The following is a 22,192-nucleotide window of genomic DNA, read 5'->3' on the forward strand; positions in this document are numbered from 1 at the left end:
ATGTAGCCCAGCGCCTGGGCCCTGACACCTGACAAATCCAGCAACAAGTAAATTAATCATTGCTAGCAACTGAGCCCTTGCAGCCAACCAGCTGCTTCTCTTGGGAAGACAATCTGCCCTTCCTCACAGAGCCTGCCACAGCTGTCTGCTGGTCTGACTCCCTGTGATGCCTGCGTCCCATCACCGAGCTCCACGCTGCAGGGGAATCTCCCGTTACAACTCGGGCTATGGATCTCAGCTGCCCTTGGCTTGCTCACCTGCCACCTCTAGAACTAGCTTTTTTCCCCAGCCTCTCTGGCAAAGTGTCCCCATCCTTGTCAACCCACAGAAGTCTTGAAGCTTGGCTGCCAGAGGCCTGACCCAGTGACAGATACAGGACCAGAGACCTCAGCAAGTAAAGTCCTCAAGCCCCTAACTGGCACCCAAAAATCAAGGACTCTAGACTCCGACTTCTCTGCCAGCATCAGAGGTTCCCGGAGGGAATGTGTAGGGCCTCTGACTGACGTGAACACTCCTCCGGGCAAAGACAGAGGAACACCATGCCACAAAATCATGCCCACATAGTTCCTCCAGGCAAAGTGTTCAGAATGTTCAATGGGTGGGTCTCCATGTTGTCTGATTGGGTCAACAGGCTTAGGGAAGGAAGCTCCACAGTCCTGATGTCCCAGCTGACCCAGAGACATATACATCCAAACCCAGAGAGGAGTCTTCCCTGAAAACACAAAATCTTAATTGTCTACCAATCTGATGGCTTTTTGGTTCAGCAAAGTTTTCCTGGGTATGCTTTTCTTGGAGACTCACAAGAGCCCCAAGTCACTCTAAAGGTGAGTTGCATGGGCATGATCATTCTCCAAATAGAAAACAAGTCTCAGGAAGGAAGTGGTTTACCCAAGGTCACACGGATCATGGTGGAGCTGGTGCTCAGATGAAGGCTCCTGACCCTGGTCTGGTGCTCTAGTGCCCCAGTCAGATCTATTTCTTGAAAGAATTATCTTTTCTTGTGCTATCTCTAAATTTCCCACCTCTCACTCCCTTCTCAACACATTCCAGTTGCCTTCCTTTATCTTGCCACGAAAACAGTTCTGTTACCAATGACTTCTGTTGTAGGCTGAACTGTGTTCCTCCTAAAGATATATTCAAGTTCTAATCTCCAGCCCTTGTGAATGTGAACTTATTTGGAAATAGAGTAATTGCAGATGCAATCAAGTTAATATGAGGCCATTCTAAATTAGGGTAGGCCTACCAAATATGACTAGTGTGAAGGCACATAGGGGTGAAGGCCAGTTGGAGATGGTGGAGATTAAGGCAGAGACTGGAGTAATGTATTTACAAGCCACGGAACACTAAGGATTGCTGTCAACTATGAGAAACTAAGGATAGAAAAGGAAGGTCGCTCTCCCAGAACTTTCTGGGAGAGCATAGTCCAGCTGACACCTTGATTTCAGACTCCTGGACTCCAGAACTGCAAAACAATGAACTTCTTTTGATTTAAGTCACTCCCCATTAGTGGCAATTTATTATGGTAGGCCTATAAAATTAATACAATATCCACATTGGTGAATACCATGGACACTTTCCATTCCTCATATTATTAGACATCCAAGACATCCCAGAAGAACCCAGTGTTAGTAACTCTGCCCCTCCTACAAACAGACTCTCCTCTGGATACTGTGCCCTCACAGGCTCCTGGTTTCCATTCTCTGGCCACTCCTTCTCAGTAACTTTTATAGGACTCCTTTCTCTATCTGGCTATTACACACTGGCATTAATTATGGATGGGTCAGTCCTAGGTCCTGTTAGTTTCTTATTCTCTACTCTCTTACTAGGCAATTGCATCCAGGCTACCACTTCATTCACTATCTATTTACCAATGACTCCAACAAGCAGAGTCCAGCCCTACCCTTTGAGCACCACAAGTTATCTTCCAACTGTCCATCTTGTTCTCTCAAAGGCTCATCAAACTTAATATACCAAAAGTAGAACTTCTTAGCTCCCCATTCATCCAACTGGGAGGAAAGATGACAGAAACCCAGGAGTTGTCCTTAACATTCTTTCTCACCCTCTGTCCAATCTCTTACCCGGTCCTGATTTATTTAAAAAAATATCCTCCCTTTCTAATCAAGCGATTTCTTACATCACCACAGCCACCATGCTAGTCTGAGTCTTGACATCTTGTACCTGAACCACCGTGATGGCTGCCTCTCTTAGCTCTCACCTGTCTCTTTTTGCTCCTCTGTAGCCATTCACCATTCAGCAGCCATAGCAGTCTCAAAACACAAATCTTATCATACCTCTGCCCTGTTTCACATCTTCAATATTGTCTCCTAGGGTCTCATATAAAGAACAAAATCTCTAAAAGGAACTCTAAGACTCTGAAGAGCACTGCCCCTTATCAATTTGGGAAAGTGACTTTCTTTCTCAGTTTCCTCTTCTGTAAAATGAAAGAGCACACCTTATGAGACATATTTGATGAAACAGTCAATGAATTCATACATATGTAGTCCTTAGTGTGTTGCCTGGAACATAGTAAACCTCAAGAAAAAAAGTCATTTTATATTATCAATATTATTATTATTATTATCAATATTTCTACCTTACACTCCCTCCCTGTTTACTCTCCTCACCCAGACACGCTGGCCTTCTTTACTATCCTTGACCTACACCTGGCCTTAGCACATATTTAGCATGTACCTGTCAGAACTTCTACCTCATTACCAGGGTACCTCCCACTCAACTTGCAGATTTCAGCTGAAGTGTCACCTCTTCAGAGAAGCCTTCCAGACCAGAATTAGACTTCCCATCATCGCAACATGTTCTCTTTGTTACATTTACCATTCTCGTGATTTATACTTGTCTTTGAGTGATTACTTTATTAACATATGCCCTGATGACTAAGCCTCATGTCTAGTTTTTATCCCCAATGCCTACCACAGTAACCCGCATCAACCCTCAAAGAATACTTGCTGCACATATAAGTGAACACTGTCCATCCAGTTAGCAACCTCTAGCAAATCCCTTAAATCCCCCCCCCCTTAGGTCCATGGTGCTGAAATTACCACCAAAATAAGTAGGAAGAACCACTCAGGTGGAGTGATCAACTCTGCTCTGTTCCAAGCAACAGGGAAGTAAATGTTCTCTCCGTTCTGTTCTGTCTCTCTGGGCAACCCATTCTAGAGACATTAAAACCATCTATCATGCTGTTTATCACAACACATCCAGATGCTCTGAGCAATAAAGCCATTCACAATACACAGTCATCCTATTTCAGGAAAATGCTCCCAGTCGAGCCTTCCCAGGGGATCTTTCAGAAGAGGAGAGACACCCATCTGTCTGGAAAGGGGCCTGCTGTCTGTAGAGCTCCCTCCCAGCGCAGTGGCATATGTCGTGGGACCTGCCTTTGGAGCCTGCAGGTAGCAGACCCTGAAGTGAAGCCTTGTCCAATCAAGCTGACAGCAAGTTCTGCATTTGTTCAGGGTATTAGAAAATGCCAAGCTTGAGTTGATTTTCAAGGAGAGTCTCCTGTTCAAAATAAAGAGGGTTTTGTAGATTTTTTTCTTCTGCAGTCAAATAAAATCAAACTTTGCAGAAAAGGTTTCTGCTGGGAACAAAATCAAGGTCCAGAAAGAAAAGAGGCTTCAGCCTCCTGGCTCAATGAGCCAAACCTAACAAGATGAAGTGCAATAGCAATTACTTTAAGGTTCTCCACTTGGGTCCAGAAAGCCGGCTGATAGCAATGCAAGGTGATGGGGATGAGCCAGCAACAGCCAGTGTGACCAAGATTGGAGGTTTTAGTTGACTCTCTGCTCAATAGGAGTCATCAGTGGGATGTGCTGCCCAGGAACTTAGCAGCATTAATGGAAAGATAGGACCTAGTTAGACAGAAATGACTGTCAGACTCTCTCTGTTCTGGTCACAGCACACCCAAATGCTGCTCTCAGTACAGAGCCCAGAACATAATTTTTACAGAATATGGTCAAGCTGAACAGCATTGCCGGGTGGGTAAGGAGCGGCAATTTCCAGGAAGATTCACACAACAGATCACATTGCAGGGGTCAAGAAAACAGAGCCATTTGTCCTAAAGAGCTGTGCCAAAAAGGGACAAGCTAGCAGCATTCAAACACTTTTGGCTTGTGGGGAAGAAATTAGACATTCTGTGTAGCCCCAAGTGATTCCCCTAGACCCAGAGGGGAAATAGAGAGTGAAGCAGATTTGGCTCAACATGTCAGTGTTGGCGCTGTTTTGTCTTTTCTTATTTAAATTTCATGACTAACACATGCACATTCTCAAAGAAAAATCCAAGCAATACAGATATATTTTAGATCTGTATTTTACTGCTCCTTCCATGAGATGCCATAGTTAAGTTTAGTATGTATCCTGTCAAGCTCTTTGGAAATGCACAGACACACACACACACACACAACAGTTTGAGTTTGGGTTCTTCCACTATCACTGAGACTATACTTTACTCATTGGGGAAGGTTTGTGGGCCTCAGAGTTATGGGAGGTGGGGGGTTCTTATAGAGAGAACTCAAGCTTTCGCTAGAGTCTTAATTCTTTCAAACATTAGCTTGAATAAGACACACAGAGGATATTTTCTTAAAATTCAGATTCCTAGTCCAAAATCCAGATAATCTGACAAAGTAGGTTGTGGGGCCATGAATCTGCATTTTCCACAAACACCCAGGTCACTCTAACACAAATGACCAATGGGCCACACATTAGAAAATACAGGAACAGGCCGAAACCGGTTTGGCTCAGTGGATAGAGCGTCAGCCTACGGACTGAAAGGTCCCGGGTTTGATTCCGGTCAAGGGCATGTATTTGGGTTGCGGGCACATCCCCAGTAGGAGGTGTGCAAAAGGCAGCTGATCGATGATTCTCTCATCGATGTTTCTAACTCTCTATTCCTCTCCTTTCCTCTCTGTAAAAAATCAATAAAATATATATTTTTTAAAAAAAAAAGAAAGAAAGAAAGAAAGAAAATACAGGAACAGATGATTAGGCCACTTGACCTTGGGGCCCTCAACTTGGATGGATCAAATTGGAAAGCCTTTCTCCTAAGGAACAGTCTGCAGTGTTGAGACTATCACAATGCCCCTTTATCTAACTTGCTAACTCTCTTTGCCTAACTTTTCCAGGTTCCCCGCAACCAATGCTATGTCGTCACCTCATTCTGGAAAGTTAATTGATCCTTCCAGAGGGCTCAGCATGGAGTAAACACCAAGCCCTTAAAGCAGAGTGAAGAGTACACCAAATCAAATCAGCAGTTCCCCACCCCCACTCTGCCCCCCACCCCAGGGCCTGTTTTGAGAAAGGTAGGGCCCTGCCCTGTCCCAGGTGCCTTGAGAACAGCAGAGCGAACTGACACCCAATGGAGGGCAAGGCCCCCAGGAGGCAACCATCATCTCATGTGCCTTTGGTTCTCCACAAACCCTGGAAGTGGAGTTTGGACATGTGTTGGAGAATCTTAACAGTCACCATGACTGAGGACAATACTATCATTCAGAAAATGAGGCCAAGGATGTTAAACACCCTGCAATTTGAGAGAGAGAACCACACAAAGAAAACGTGTTCCATAGCCCAAAGTACCAAAATGATTTAACTCTCCTCCCCCCACACACACCCATGCATGCCATCCTCTAATGTAGGGGTGTCGAACTCAATCAGAGAAGGGGCCAAAATCTAAAATCCAGCCTAAATCGCGGGCCAAATGGTTTACTGAACAGTCATAAACTGACAATGTCATAAACTGACAGCGGAGTGCAGTGATGACAGCACGGTGCGGGCCACATTGCAAGGCCTGGCGGGCTGGATTTGGCCCGCGGGCCTTGTGTTTGACACATGTGCTCTAATGTCAATGTGAGCTGTAGCCCTTGATTTTTGTCTCCTGCTCTTAGATAATAGGATCCAGAGGATATCAGAAAAAAAAAAAAAAAGAGCAAAGACCCCTGCAGAAACATAGACAAAGTACTTGGCCATCAGCAAGGTCTCAGGCCATCCCCAGTTACTCCAGCCTCCAGACCTGAGAAACGCCCTCCTGACCAGGCAGATATTTTCTACCAGGGCTGCAGCTCCTAATGAGGAACTGCCCTCAGAGCAAAGGCTAGTTGTTTCCCAGCTCTCTCTCCGGAGGGCTTGTGCACAAAGAGGCTTGTTCTCACCTCAAGGTGCTCTTGGCTGGTTCAACAGGAGTGCTATGCACAGCAGGACCATGTCCTCAACTGGTCGAGGCCATTTGCTTTGTCAACTGACAAGTGTCATTTATCATTTGAGACAGAGATTGGATATTGGGGCCTCTGGCTGGCGAAAGCTGTTGAATTTTTTCAGTTTGGCTTAGCAAAAACTTGGCAAACTGAAATGTTTTTTGAGCTGTAGATTTAAAGGCACAGTCTTCCTCTATAGAAAAAAAAATATATCAGCCAGATTTTTATTTTTGAGTTGGATAAATCCTACAATTCAGTTCAAAAACATGCAGCACTTAACTCATGCCCTGTCTCTTCTTCAGGTGCTTTCCCAGTACTTTTTCTCACCTCTCCTAGTAATTTATAGGGGATGGAAGTTAAGCCTTTTTATTCTTCTGACCCCCCACAGCACCTAGGAAAATACTGGAATCTCCCCTACACAATGTTAAAACTGGCCATTACTTAGCATGCCTTTAGTTTCCTCATCTGGTTCACTCATTTTGTTCCAGTCATGTAAATTGTCCTCCCCACAACAACTTGTAGCACAGGACATAATCTAAGACCTCCCTCAAGATGGCTTTTCTTGAGTTAATCCTGATCTTTCTCTTAATTTGTATTTCCCTGAATTTAAGTGCAGAATCAGCTTCAAAAGGTGCCTTTGCTTATGTGCTATGTATATTGTCTTTTCAACTAGCCTACTGTTTACTTCAGAGTGGACACCACTTTTTCTACTGCATTTTTATCCCCAGTTGAAATGTGTGCCATGCTAGGTTTACAACAGGTGCTGATCAATTAGAGAAAGAACAAAGGAATGAATTAATGAGTGCTTTGTTTTTATAAGTACGATCTTGAATAAAACTGCACTTTATAGTCCAGAATGCATTTAAGGACTTTTAATGTAGATTATCTATCATCTAAAGCCACAACACAGTGAGGAAATATCCAGACAGGCTATGTCTTCCCCAAAATCACAGACCATGCAATCAACAAAGCCAGAACTCAAACTCAGGTGTTCCAATTCCAAATCCAATCATCTTCCCACACAAACAATCCATCTTAGTGATCCATGTTAATCTCAAATGAGTCTGATTTTGACATTTTCTCTTATTACCAAATTCATGAGGGTCAAAAAATACAGCTTTAGCTACATTGCAGACTGTCTTTATTAACAATGCTCTGAATGACTAATTTAGAGTTTATTACTTTGAGCCATGGAACAACAAACAACCGCATATATAATTCATTATTTAGAAGAGTAGATTATGCTCTTGCCTAATTAGTATTTTAAGATTTGTTTACATTTTCACAGACTTTTCAATACTGACTCCTCCCGGGGGCTTTCCAAGTCTTTGCACATTATGGTTACTGTTCTTGGCCCTGAGGATTTTAGAGCTCTCTATACTTTAATTCATTGACATAATCTTCCTGGGACAGGAATGCAATAAAATAATAGCTAACATTTATTGAGCACTTACATTTTGCCAGGCATTGTGAAAACCACTCTACATGCCTTATCTTATTTCATTTTCACAAAAATCTATGAGGAGAGTACTGCTAATATCCCCTTTAAAGAAAGGGGAAACAAGTCTCCAGTACAATAAAGTAACATTCTCAAGGTGATAAGTAACATTCTCAAGGTTATCTAATTCAGTAAATGAAGAACTGGGACTCAAATTCAGGGTTGTTTGACGCAAAGCCTTAATATTAGCCACTTTATAGTAATGACTTTAACTGGAGTCTACATAAGCCTCCACCACTAACTGCGTGACTTCAGGGAGCATGGGAGTCACAGAAAGAATGACATTGAAGCCTGGAAGTGAGTAGGCATTTGCAGCCAAGGAAAACACAGCCTAAGGAGACCATAGGTAATTTTCAAAGGCATGAAAGGTGAAAGCGCTCAGAATGACCAAATCATGGAGGCTCTACAAAGGTATACCTTTAGGTGGCAACAAGAGATCATTAACATAAATAGAGTATCTTTTAAAATGTTTTTTGAATATGTTTGGAAGGCATGGAGAAACCAAAGAGGCATGAAAAACCCTCATGAGTGACCAAATCTGATAAAGCCCCAGGTTTTCTTGGTAGCACCAGGCTTCAATATCCCAGAGGCAGAGTCATGAGACCTGGTGAGACTTAAGTTCCATAGTGTAGAGGCCACATTCTTTATAAAAATAGGTCCATGTCAATGTCTTATCTGCTCCTGGTAATGGCATCCTCCTTTGTGTGGGTAATTCTTTCTCCCCTGCTCTATTTTGATTGAGCTGTCAGTCACAGAAATCCTCGCCATGACTACTAGTGTGGCCAAGTGTTCCAGGGAGGCCAATCACGGCCCTTCTCTGGGAATCTGAATCTTTGACAAGAAGGAGAGCCAAGAAGTAATCACTGCCGCCAACAATCGCACTCTAGAGCATTGGCTCAACTGCTGAGGCACCAGAACTACCCAGGTGCCTGCCCCACCTCAGGTCATGGAGGACGGGTCACAATTATAAAGCTCATGAGAGACTTGGCGCCCAGAGTTTTAACAGGGACATGCCATGCAGGTATCCTCTGCCAGCACATACCAAAACTTCAGATTCCCAGAAGGAAAACAGCTGGTTAGTGTAAACTACATCACTCGCACAAAAATGTTTAGGCAATGGGGAACCCTCCTAAAAATCTAAATTTCTAGATGCTAACCAAGGGCCAATATTGTGAACAGGCCTTTTTAAAAATAGTAGCGTTAAGCCTGCTATATTTACTGCATATACATGACTTATAAGGATTATCATACCATGAGTTCTGACTTCCTCAGTGGTTTTCAAGAGGGTCAAATAAAACAAACCATAAATATGGGGAAGTTCCCATGGGGCTTAACCTTGACCAACGGTAGTAGGAATAAGAGGATAAACCCATTCTCTTTCTCCTCCCAAGGACTGTCCTGAGGCATGGGCTTTTCTGTCTGGTCTCTTTAAAAACATCCTGCATGACTGAGCAGTTGCATCTGCTGAGCAAGTGGCTACAATTATTTCATTTGTTTGTTTGTTGTTATTGTTGTTGTTGTGTGTGTACACACATGCACACATATGCCGTCATGAAGCATGGCAGACACAGGAACACATCACCCTGAGTGGCTGCCTATCCTTCCCTGTCTCCTTCCTCTTTTCCTGCACTTTCATCACCCTGGAATTGCACCTCCCAAGTAACACATTAGCACGGAAGCCTTGTCTCAGGCTCTGATATTTTCGGAAACTCTGCCCGGGACACCACACTCTGTTGGAAGGAAGTGTATTGGCACAAAGCCAGTTTAGTTTTATATTATTTTGGATGGGCCACCTAAATAGAGAGAAATGGTCTGGAATCATGCCTTAAAGAGAGGTATGTTTATTCTCTAGAACAGAGATATTTCAACTGGTGTGTGGCAAGAATTTTTAAAACATGCAACACCTGACTATTTAGTCAGGGGCACTGACCTCTTTTCCCTTAGATTGTCAAATTTTAAAAAATTATAGTAGTCAACACAACAATAGCTGTCCAGTGTGAATGAATCAAAATTATATCTACTTTTGTCAGGTCATTAAAAAACAGAATATATTTTGGTGTGCCACAGAATTTTAGTAATTAGTTTATGTATGTCATGAGATGAAAAGGGTTGAAAATCACTGCTCTAGAAGAATTGGCTAGCCAAAACCGGTTTGGCTCAGTGGGTAGAGCGTCAGCCTGAGGACTGAAAGGTCCCAGGTTCCATTCAGGTAAAGGGCATGCACCTTGGTTGTGGGCACATCCCCAGTAGGGGGTGTGCAAGAGGCAGCTGATCAATGCTTCTCTCTCTTCAATGTTTCTAACTCTCTATCTCTCTCCCTTCCTCTCTGTAAGAAATCAATAAAATATATTGAAAAAAAAAAAAAAAAAGAATTGGCTAGCCATTCATTTATAAAACAAATTACCAAACACCAATAAAATGCAAAGTTCTGTAGTGGCCCTGGGGAAATGGCAGTAAGTTGGGTAGACAGGGCCTTGCCCCTGAGGCCACACAGACATGTGGAGGAGAGAGTGACTAAGAAATTACCAAAATCTGGGTAAGTGCTATGGTAAAGACCAGGCGCCACAAGAACACGTGATAGGAGACCTAACTTGGCTCAAATGAATAAATAAGCCTCTTAGAGCCAACACAGCTTAAGCTAGGAGATGGTAAGTGAGTAGGAATTAGCCAAGGGAAGGGCGAGGTAGGGGGAAAGCTCATGGGAGAAATCTGAGCTGGAGACATGAATGTAGGAGTCTTCTGCATGTATAAGTAATAGGAGCCAGGGGAGTGGTTGAGAAGGTGCAGAGAAAAGTGTATCTGGCGCCGATAAAGCACATCTCTCCCTCTTCGGAAACTCAAGGAACTCTGAACTGCCTCAAACTTCTTGAAGCCCGTAACATTTTTCTGGCACCTCTACTGTGAGGTAACATTTCATCTGCATGAGCCTTGTGTCTGCACCAGGTTGTGGTGACCTTGAAAACAAAAGGAGCAAGAGCCTTGTGTAGCCCTGGAAAGAAGGTAAGGTCGAATGTTTGTCTAATTGCTCTCCTGAAATGGGAGAATGTTTTGAGACTTGAGAGTTGATCTTCTTAAACTTCTGCATTTTGCCTAAGAACAAAACAAACGAACAAACAAAAAACAGGAAACCAGAGATATGAAAAATTTCCCGACATGCCAAGGTGAATCCCACTGTGTGCTTGCCCTATAATTGTTCCATCTTCTATGAAGCCCCACCAAGGCAGGGCCTGGTCTGCACGTTTGCTCTTCTATCCCAGAGCTCTGCACAGTCCCCAGCACACAGAAAGTACTCCAAACACGTTCTTTGAACAAAGGATTAATAAAAAGCTAGTTCAGGCAGCACTCAAGCTAGGAAGCACGTCTTCTGACCCTTCTCTGTTCTGCCCATCAGCACAAGTCTCGCTTCCCCGCCTCCCGCTGAACCAGACCCAGCTTTCGGAGGCTGATAATTCTCTTGTTGGAGCCCCAGGCACACAGCCTGCCCCTGGCAACTCCGAGTGTCAGAAGTATGTTGAGAAAGTGCTTTAGTTCAAGCACAACATCCAGCTCAGCCTGAAAACTCCGCTAGCACTATTGATTTGTAGGGGGTTTTGAAATGGAATGAGTGGCTGATTTTCTCCAAATGGCACATTTCATTCATGATGCATGATTGTAATCGTCGCTGCCTGAAGCCTGCAGTCCCTGGCTTGGCAAAAAAAAAAAAAAAAAAAAAAAAAAAAAAGAAAAGAAAAGAAAAATGAAAAAAGATGAAGAAAAAAAAGAAATGGCTATTTTCTAGAGTGAATACACTGAAAGGGCAAGAAATCCATATTCATTTTCTTGCCTCTCGGCTGGACTCTATATTTCGCAGGCAGGTGGAACAAAAATCTTTAAATATCATGCTGATCCAGGAAACGCTCGGCAATATTTAAAGAGCTGTGTGCGCCCGCCTGGTGCCCCTCCTGCACGGTGCCCTCCCGCCCGCAGGCAGGCAGGCAGGCCCCTGTCACCGGGCAGGACAGCCAAGGCTGCGGCTGCAGGGAGCGGGGCGCCAGACCTGGCTTCACATTAACTGGCGCGTGACCTTTACAAAGTACTGTGGTTTATAGGAATGCTGAATTTTTCAGCAGCTAGCGAGGACCGGCGCTGGTGGGAAGGGAGGAATGGGAAATGATTCCGGGCTATTTAAGCCTCCAAGGGGAGAAATGAACTCAGCTTCGGCTTTAATGATGTCCCCCGCCTTCTGAGGCGCAGAAGGAAGACAATGGGCTGATAGCATTAATAATGATCCTCCTGTCCTCGCCCGCGATAAATAACTTTAAGAAGGTCTTCAGAATATCATTTAGGTCCTTCTCCTCCCTCTTCCGGCACTGCTTTCCCTTTTCCTTAGCAGATGGTTGGAAATCTCAGGACTCCCGGTGCCTTGACCTCCTGCAGATGCTCGGCTCAGGATGGAGCGCGACCCACAGAGGACCGCTGGGAAAATAAAAGAAAGAGCCTTAATGTGCCATAGCAGGGCGAGTCATGGAGTGGCCCACTAACTGCTTTTTTATGATTGTCACTTACCGGCTCTGATTTACCCACATTAAAGAGTCGTGTTCGCAATTGTAGAAGGCCTCAAAGGGAGACTGATGCGAGAGAGAGCCAAGTATAATCGGGAGCCAGGTCAAATGGGCGATTGTGAGTGGGGGCAAACCGCCACCCATAGGGAGGCTGTGACAAACCAGACATTGATACATCATTTTCTGAGATCCTCCGACAGGCCATGAGGGCTCCCCTAATGAGATTGTCATGCATTTCTCTTTATGTAGCTATTAAAGCCCTGTCTACATCTGCTGAAGTTTTCCCGGGGAGGGATCTGAGGGGGCAACAAGGGGGACCGTACTCAAATTTTTCTATATTCTGCAATCCATTATGACATGCCAAAGAAGGCTCGGGCAAGGCAGACAGACCTTCCGAGGGAACCAAAGGGCGGGAAGCGGCCTGGGTTTGGAGGCATGTGTGAGAGGAGGGGTCAGCAGAAGCCCTCACAAAGGCTGCTCCTGATCAAAGAGTTTGCTTGAACCGGCCAACAAAATGCCGCTTGTCTCCTCATTTCTTTCTTGCCCCAGATGGCGAAATAACATGCTCTGTGATTCTCTTTCACTCAAAATCCCTGGACATCAATGTGTGGGTGGTAACCCAGCCAATTCCATTTAATGCTGCTCAACTCAGACACAAATACTTCATTTTTTCTCTGTAAGGCGGGAGGAGGAAATACTGGAAAGCAAAAGCCCAGACACCTCTCTGATTCACTGCCATACAGGCTGTGGGTTTGGGGCCATTCCAGGGCCCGTGAGGGTGTTGGGGGGTAGTGGGGGTGGGGGGGAGGGAGAGGAGGGGGTAACAACATTGCAGATAAATCTTAACCATGCTGCCACTCAAGAGCTCTGCTAAAGAACACTCTACTCCCCAAACCATATAAACTAGTTTCCCGAGAAGCCATCACCCAAGGCCCTGCCGGAGACTTTCTGCCATGACCGTTTGGTGCTCCCCAGTTCAGCTCTGGGATGTGTGAAATCTGCTGTCACCGGTCTCAATGTATACAACTGGCTGGGTTCGAAATTAAAAGGCACTTGTTCTTATGATTTTTTCCAAGAACCACCACCACCAAAGAGCACATCTACATGTCAGCAGGGGGACTTGGTGCTAACACATCTCCGGAGGAGGACTGGCAATGAGTGTGTCCGGTGTCTGCACATACAAGTGATGGCGGAGGAAGCCTGGTCGCAGAGGGTGAATACATTTTGGTGCACAATGCTTCACTGTCTGGTTTGTTTCAGAAAAGCAGGAGCCCCCTTTCCCTTTTTGCAGACCAAGTGCAACACAATAGAGCAAAGCCACATGAATCTATTATGTCTTATAGGGCTTTTAGCAGGACTATGACTGTTTAACCAGGCAGTGACACGAGAAGAATTACTATTAGACACTCCAGCTGAAAGTAGAGATTTTATTGATTCCTCACACTGGCCTGTCTTTTTATCTTTGATTGAGTGGCTTTCATGAATCCAAAAAGGTAACACTCTTGCATTGAAAGCAGCAGCAGGCAGTCCAGCCCGAGCTGAAACCATCTGTCAGTCCGAAAGAAAGATGAAGGTACTTCCCAAAGTAGCATCTCTCTGGGCTCCTCTCCCCACAGGGCCATCCATCGCCAGCCGAGGGCGGGACCCAGCCCTTCCTGCTGTACAGCTCCTCAAGACAGCTAATCTTGACAGACAGTTTACAGGAGAGATAAGCAAAATGCACCTTCGTGCAATTAGGACACTAATTGCACCCTGAGACACAGTAATTATGTCCCCCTTTTTAGGAAAGTACTTAGTTCTGCACATTCCTATTCTCCGGGCTTTGGTGATCGTTATTTTTTATTGTTTCGGAGGTCTCATTCGGAAAACAATTGGATTTGTCTCTCTGTTTACTAAATATCAGACATGATGTACAAACATCATTCAATTAGGTGTTCTGCAAGGAGCCCGCTCTCCTTCTCCCTATTTTAAACGGGGCTCATTTGCATTCATGGGAAAATTAGAATGCAGAAAAGCGTATAAGCAATGTGCAGGTTCACACTTCAGTGAATATTCATAAAGTACCGATTCTCCTTGCAACCATTTCCCCACAAATGGCCCTCCCACTATGTATGCCGTGTTTGTCATTCAGAGGCTATTTCATTTGTTTTAAAGTGCCAGGTTTGGAGACAACGCAAATGCATTCGGGCAGACCCTGCGAAAGCCAGAATTGAAAGGAAATGGTATTTTTGTTTCATGCCACAACAGAGCACGCTGGGAATCCTTGCAATTGACGATGCTGCCTCCCCGTGCAGGTATGAGGGAAATAATCCAAAGTGACAAATGGATCAGGCTGAGGCGGGAGGAGAGACAAGCTCTTGTTCTGCAACACATGCTTTGTTCGCCCAGGGTCTGCCAGGACAGGGTCCTCCGTGCATAGTGCTCTGGGGTTTCTGCATGCCTTCCCAGCCCTGACTTCTCCAAGGTTAGGTCTACAGGGATGGCATCACCTGGACAATTCAGACTTTGTAAATAAAAACCCACTTTTGCCTGCATTGTGTTGCTCAGATAAACTGTAAGGTAATTGCAGAATCTACCTCCAAATCAAAGAATTCACTTGGTGAAATGCAAGGAATCAATAGGAAGGAGATAATAGGTAAAATTAATGATAGAGGCTATATCTGAATCATCCGTATCTGGGAATGCAGAACACTTTTACGCTGGAGCTCTGCTTACATTCCCTCCATGTCTGCATTTCAGGTGAGGAATCAGTCAAGTGAGCAGCAGGATTGGGGCAGAGACAGCCTGTGGGACAGAGAAAGGAGGGCCCCAGACAGACAGCAGGGCCCTAAGTCCTGGAACACAGACCGTCCTCCTCCTGCTTCCTCCCAGAAGGGGTTTACTAATCAAAAGCTTCTACAAATATGACTGGCATTGATGCTTACAGCTGAGTCCCCACACAAAAGGAATTAAAAGCAGGAGAGGAAAAAATACAAACATAAAAAAATTAGAGTGGAAATAAGCCATAGGACCTGAGAGCACTGGAGGGGTGAGATGCCCTGAGCTTGGCACTCATGGCCTTTGTCATTTCAGAGGGTATAACTATGCACAGCTTTCATGATCTGAAGTCAATGACCCCGCTCCCTCCATATGGGGGAAATACACATTTATATGTTTTGTTGACCCCCTAATTATCAATCAGCCAACCAGATTTCCATCTTGGGAGTAGACATTTATAGAACCCCCAAATGCCCCACTACAAAATCCCCAAAGAGAAAACCACTTCCCATGACAGCTATCACCAATGGACAGAAGCCATTTTTTCTCTAAGCATCATGTTGCACCAAACTAGCAACCCCAAAGGTGTGCAAGCTCCCTGAGTTGCCCGGAACCACAGTTGGAGTTGGCAAATGGTGGAGGAGAAGAAAGGAGGAGAGAGGAATCATAAACATGGAAATATAAGCCATAGAGAGAAACCCACATACTCAGAATCCTCCAGACTCAAACGTGGATGAGAACATGCGAAGATGGGTGCAGTCACCCCACAGAGCTCTCAGATGCCATCAGAGAGTAAGGGGTTGTAAGGCTCTTTTGGGGAAAAGGGCCCGTAAATATTTTCTATAAACCATTGTTTTTCCTTCCAAACTAACCAGGAGGAATTAGTTGGCATTGGCATAGCTGGATCCTGCAGACAGGGAGATTTGGCCAATGTCACAGAGCTCTTTTCCCATGGCTTCCCAAGAGCTGTACTGATCAGCCTGCTCCCCTCCTCATTCCAACTGGAATCCATGCTCAGCCATTTTTACAACGTGCTTTCCCCGCCCCCCACACCCACCTCCCCCTGCCTTGACCTTCTGCAGTCTTCTCAGTCCTAGTGCCTGTGTTTCCCTGCTCCTGCTTCCCTGCTGCTGAACAGGACTGAAAAAGCAACATCTAAACGATAAAGACTGTGTTTGTTATTCCTTCTTAAAATCCCTGAAGTGGCTGATCCACATGTCTTGCCTCTCTCTTGTCCCCAAATCAACTCCCAACACCCTTTCTCCCTGAACATGGCCTCGCTTCCTATGTTATCCAGAAACCACCTGACTCCTTCCTGCTGCAAAATCCCTCTTCTTTCTCATGCCTCTCCCAGGGAGGAAGTGTCCTTTCTTGCAGAAGCTATCCCCTTACCTCCCCATTTGCTTACATTTTCAATTTCCCAGTTTCTACCGGCACCCCCACTCAGCCTCCAATAGGCTAGGTCACCCTGCTTCTCTCTCAGGTCCTCTTCTTCTATGTCTCCCTTTCCTTCCCTTCCAAGCATATTGAAAGGGGCCTCAACATTTCCACTGCTCCATCACCCAGTTCTCTTTTATCCCCTATTACCTGGTCACCTTCCTCATCTCACAAGGTTCAGGAATGATATTACAAATACCATAGGAAAGACCTTTCCTGCATCATCGTGCTCCTGAACTCCATGCAACATTTGACCCATTGACCACACTCCACATCTTCAAACTTACTTGGTTTTTCTGCTATTTCACCATCCTGGATATTCACTCTCTGACTGCTCCTTTTCGGTTGCTTTTCTCTGGTTTCTCTCCCTCACTACCTAAATCTGAGAGCTCCCCACCCAAGGTCTACCCACCATCCTCTTCTCTACCCACACTCATTACTTCACCTCCTCACAGAAGACCTATAATCTGACTATGCAACCCTGACCACAGCCCCAGATTTATGTTTTTAGCTGCCTTTGTTTGGCTAGAATATCTAGAATGAAAGAGATCCTAGTTAAACATACTCAAAGTGGCATGCATGGTGAGTGGAAAGAGATCAACCAAATTACTTGTATGCGTATATGTATGACCCATGGACACAGATGAAGGCCTGGGAAGGGGTGGGACAGGCTAGAAGGAGTCAATGAGGAAAAAAGGGGACATATGTAATATTTTTAATGATAAAGATTTTTTTAAATATATTTTATTGATTTTTTACAGAGAGGAAGAGAGAGGGATAGAGAGCTAGAAACATTGATGAGAGAGAATCATCTATCAGCTGCCTCTTGCACACCCCCTACTGGGGAAGTGCCCGCAACCAAGGTACATGCCCTTGACCGGAATCGAACCAGGGACCTTTCAGTCCTGATAAAGATTTTTTAATGAAATAAAATCTAAAAAGAAAAAAAAAGACATCCATGCAGGCAGCACAATAAGCACTTGAAAATATAAAGATTAGTAAGATTCAGTCCTTTTCCTCGAGGCCTTCATAATCTAGTGGAAGAGAGAGACATAGAATCAGGTCATTGTGAAATAATGAGAAAATGCAGAAAGATAGGCACAGAAGATTGAAGAGAAGCACTTAAACTGGGAAAACCCATCCCAGACTGGGGAGGAGGGAGACTGGGAGCCTTTGTGAAAGATAGGATGCCTAAAGTGAGTACTGAAAAATAAGTACAAAGGGATGAGTATGAGAAACTCTGAGAACTTAAAGTAGCAGAAGTTATTGATATTATCACATTGTTTGATTGGATGTTGACAGTGATAGAAAAAAGTCAAGCACAACACCCAAGACTTTAGCATCACCATTCTCCCAGATACACAGTGCTCAAATACTAAGTGAAATAAGCCAGTCAAAGAAAGAGAAGTATCACATGATCTCACTCATATGTGGAATCTAATGACAAAATAAACTGACAAGCAAAATAGATTTAGAGACATGGAAGCATGCAATAAACTGATGAGTCTCATGGGTAGGGATTGGCAGGAAGAGACTAACCCAAGAACTTATATGCATATATGTATAACCCATGAACACAGATAATAGTGCAGTGAAGGTCTAGGGGGCAGGGAGGGGTAACTGGGTGTGGGGGGGGGTTGTAAAAGAAGACACTGTAATACTTTCAATAATGAAGATAAATTTTAAAATAATAATGGAAAGAAAGAAAGATCTCACAGCCATGTTGACTTCTTACTCCCATCCCTTTCAACCAATAGTCTAGTTCAGAAAATTATGCTCTCGCTCGTGTTGTTTCTAAATCCATCTGTATTTTCCTTTCTCACTGCCATCCTCCTAACTCAAGCTGCCATTGTGTCTTTACTCCACAACATCTTAGCCCTGCTCTCTTGCCTCAGTAGCCTTCCTGAGCAACTCCCATTCCCTTTTATTCTTTAAGCCTTCATCAGAAATCTTCAGTGCATCCCTTCCACTCCTTGTCAATCAAGGTCCTCTACAATCTAGCCCTAATCATTCACTTCTCTCTCTCTCTCTCTCTCTCTCTCTCTCTCTCTCTCTCTCTCTCTCTCTCTCAATCTCTCAATCTCTCTCTCTCTCATTCATCAAACTGTTTGTTCTATTTATTCTCTCCTGAACACTCTCCATACTCTCTCCTCAATGTGTTTCTGCTTATATACCAGTGAACCTAGAATTTGTCTTCAACTCATAACCCTGCCTAAAATAACCTGTTCGTGTTGCAGAATAATATGGATGACATCATATGCCATTTCTATAAAAACAGCTCCCCCTACTTTATATGTATAAATAGATCCATGTGTTTATATAGAATAGAGTGAGATGTAGAAAGATAATAAGAGCTGACATGCAGCAAATGCTTACTCTTCTAAACACTGAGTTCACAATCCTTTGAAGTGAGCAACCTTTTCCCCATTTTAAAAATGAGTAAACCAACTCAAAGGTCACTAACTTGCCAAACATGATGCAGGGAATAAGTGGAAGAGCCGGCATGTGAGCCCTGAACTCCCAACCACTGTGCTTCTCATGAGGAAGAAGGGCAGCTGGGTCAGGGGAGAGACCTTTCCTGTGTGACTTTATGTACGTCTATATTCCAAAAATAAATGTAGAAGGGAAGCATGTGTTATTTTTGTAATTGGAGGAAGGTAGGAAGGAGGGAGAGAGGGAAGAAATGAGGAAGGGAAGGAAGGAAAGAAGGAAAAAAAGAAAGAGAGGAATGAAGGAGAGATGAGAATAAAGGAGAGAAGGGATGAGGAAGAGAAGGAAAAAGGAGTATATGTGTTTCCCACGCTGCTGTAGCAAGTTACCACCAATTTAGTGACTTAAATAACGCAAATGTATTACAGTTCTGGAGATGAGAAGTCCAAGTCATCCTGAAGGCTGTGAGGGGAAGAATCCCTTTCCTTGCCTTTCCAGCTTCTGGAGGCTGCCTGTATGCCATGGCTGTGGCCCCATCCGCCATCTGCAGAGTCAGCGGCATTGGATCTTCAGATCTGTCTCCCCCTGACCTCTAGCCTCTCTCTATAAAGCTGCTAGGAATTCTATTTAGGGCTCACCTGGATAACCCGATAATCTCCCCATCTCAAGATCCTTAACTTAATAATATCTGCGAAGTTTCTTTTGCTATATGAGGTAATATACTAGTAGTCCTGGATTCTGGGGATTAAGGCATGGGCACTGGTGGGTTGGAGGTAATTATTCTGTCTACAGGGAAGGGAGGTGAGAGGGCAGGAAGAGATCGTATCCAGACTTCAGGACTCCTGCTCCATTGCATTTGTCCTGATTATTCAACGGGATATTCTCTCTTCCCACTCTGAACCCCAGCTGTTCTCTGCTGCCAGGCTCTTGTGGCTCTTAGAGAAGCTAGAAGGTAAGCTCCTTTTGGCAGGAACCGTCCCCTGCTTGTCTTTGCTTCTGCAGCCACTCACAGGGCCTTGTGCTTAGCACAGGCTCAGCAGCATTTGTGGGACTGGATTGAATTTCTGAAAGCACAGCTTCCCTGCCTGGGCCTGCCCTTGTGGCCTCAGCTGACAGCCTCAAGATTAACTGCCTAATGAATAAAGTTGCTGAGCCTGGCCCAGCTGTGCCTTTCAGAGTGTGTTTGGGTTTGCTTTGCCAAGTGTAGATTATTGCCCCTGTCACTTGCTTTTCAAGAACCCAAGCTGCCAAGCTGAGGCGGGCAGAACCCCGATTGGAGTTGCAGCTGCACAGGCAGCCAGCGAGACGTGACTTCAGCTCACCTGCCTGTGAGTGACAAGAAACTTAATGCTGGCCTCCACAGCTGCCAACTGCAAGGCTGCAGGAGCCTGAGGCAGAGCTGCAGCGGCAATCACCTGGGTGGTGTCCGGTGGCCTCTCCCTACCCCTACACTCCCCACCTCCATACTCCCCACCCCACACCCCCACCCCCTACACCCCCCTCCCTCATGCTCCCCACCCCACACCCCCACCCCACATTCCCCACCCCACATTCCCCACCCTCACACTCACCCTCACATTCGCCACCCCCACACTCCCCACTCTCACACTCCTCACCCACACAACCCCCACCTCACACTCCCCACCCCTACCACCCACCCTTACACCCCCAACCCCCACACTCCCCACCTTCACACTCCCTACCCTCATACTCCCCATCCCACACCCCCACCCCACATTCCCCACCCTCACGCTCACCCTCACACTTTCTACCCCCACAAACCCCACCCCACACTCCCCACTCCTACCCCACACCCTCACACTCCCCATTCCCACACTCCCCACCCTCACACCCCCAACCCCCACACTCCCCACCCTCATACTCCCCACCTCACACCCCTACCCCACATTCCCCACCCCATATTCCCACCCTCACATTCACCCTCACACTCTCCACCCCCATACTCCCCACCCCTGTTTAGCTGGAGCTGTTGGTATTTTAATAAAGATGTGACTATGCAGGCTCAGAGGTTCTTTGATGTCTTTTCATTTTTGAGTCAAGCATATACATAATTTCAGAAACATTAAATTGAATGTGTCTGTGAGCCCTCAGACCAGGAGCCTCACCATCATGTGGGGCCACAGCGGTCTGGTGTGAGGTGCCCTAGAATCCAGGGCATAATGAGTCCCAAGGAGGAGCTCCAAGGCAGGCACTGAGGTATCAGACCAACGGGAATGCCTTCCGTGGAAGGGGCTATGTGGAAAGCCCTACAGCACCCAGGGTGACCTGACAAGAAAGCCCAGTATAGACCATGTGACCCAGGGCACAGCTCCCAGGAGAGTCTCAGAAATGCTGGCAGTGGCTCCTGGCTCTGAACCCACAGCAGTTCTTGTCCACACTTCCCTCTGCCCTCTGGCAGCCTCTATTCTTGACACACCCAACCCCCAAGGGCCTCTCTCTCTCTCTCTCTCTCTCTCTCTCTCTCTCTCTCTCTCATTCTTTCCCTCCAACAACACATTCCCCCAATATCAGCAAAAAGCCCAAGTGAAATAGATTGAAAAGAGAAAGCAGATCTGGGAGCAATGGCATGGCAAAACAGCCTTGTGTGTTTGTGGATTGTCCACTCATTCCTTCAGCAGTTAGGCATCGAGTACCTACACTGGGTGATGGGAAATAGCAGTGTGTAAATCCTTGTCCCCATGGAAGGGAGACAGAAACAAACAAGATAAATAGGTAAACTAGAGAGCACATAAGACACAATGGGTACTATAGAAAAACATTAAGCAGAGAAGGTGGGTAGAAAGTGTGGAGGAGGTTGCTATTTTAGCTGGCTGTGGCCAGGTACAGGTAAAACTGCACTGACTAACCTAATTCTAAGTTCTCAGAATTAATGTGAACCCGTTTCACTTTTGAAATTCTCGAGTCCCACAGGTTCCAAGATTTTGCCTTTCTTCCCAGTTTCATGTCAGCTCCACCATATTCCAAAGTCCAGTAACTAATGAAGTTCAGTAACTACAAACAGCCTGTATTATTTGCAGAAAATCCCTTTCCCCACCACCACCACCACCTGTCCTGAGAATGAGTCCCAAACCCAGAGAAGCCAGGTTGTAGCTGGAGTCTCCCCTCCCCGCCTCTTCACACACCCCACCTTCCACCCCTGTTTGAATAACCCACTGCAAGCCCAAAGCAAGGCAGAGGTCAATGCCTGAAGATGCTCACCACAATATTGAAAACCAGCAGACAATTAATGTCCTGTACAGGGAGGAGGGATGCTTAAGTAAGCCAGGCATCCGCTCAAAGAACTATGAAGTCACCGTTTTATATTG

The sequence above is a fragment of the Pipistrellus hanaki genome (assembly GCF_964339955.1).
Source record: "Pipistrellus hanaki genome assembly, chromosome: 3".
NCBI classification, from domain to species: Eukaryota; Metazoa; Chordata; class Mammalia; order Chiroptera; family Vespertilionidae; genus Pipistrellus; species Pipistrellus hanaki.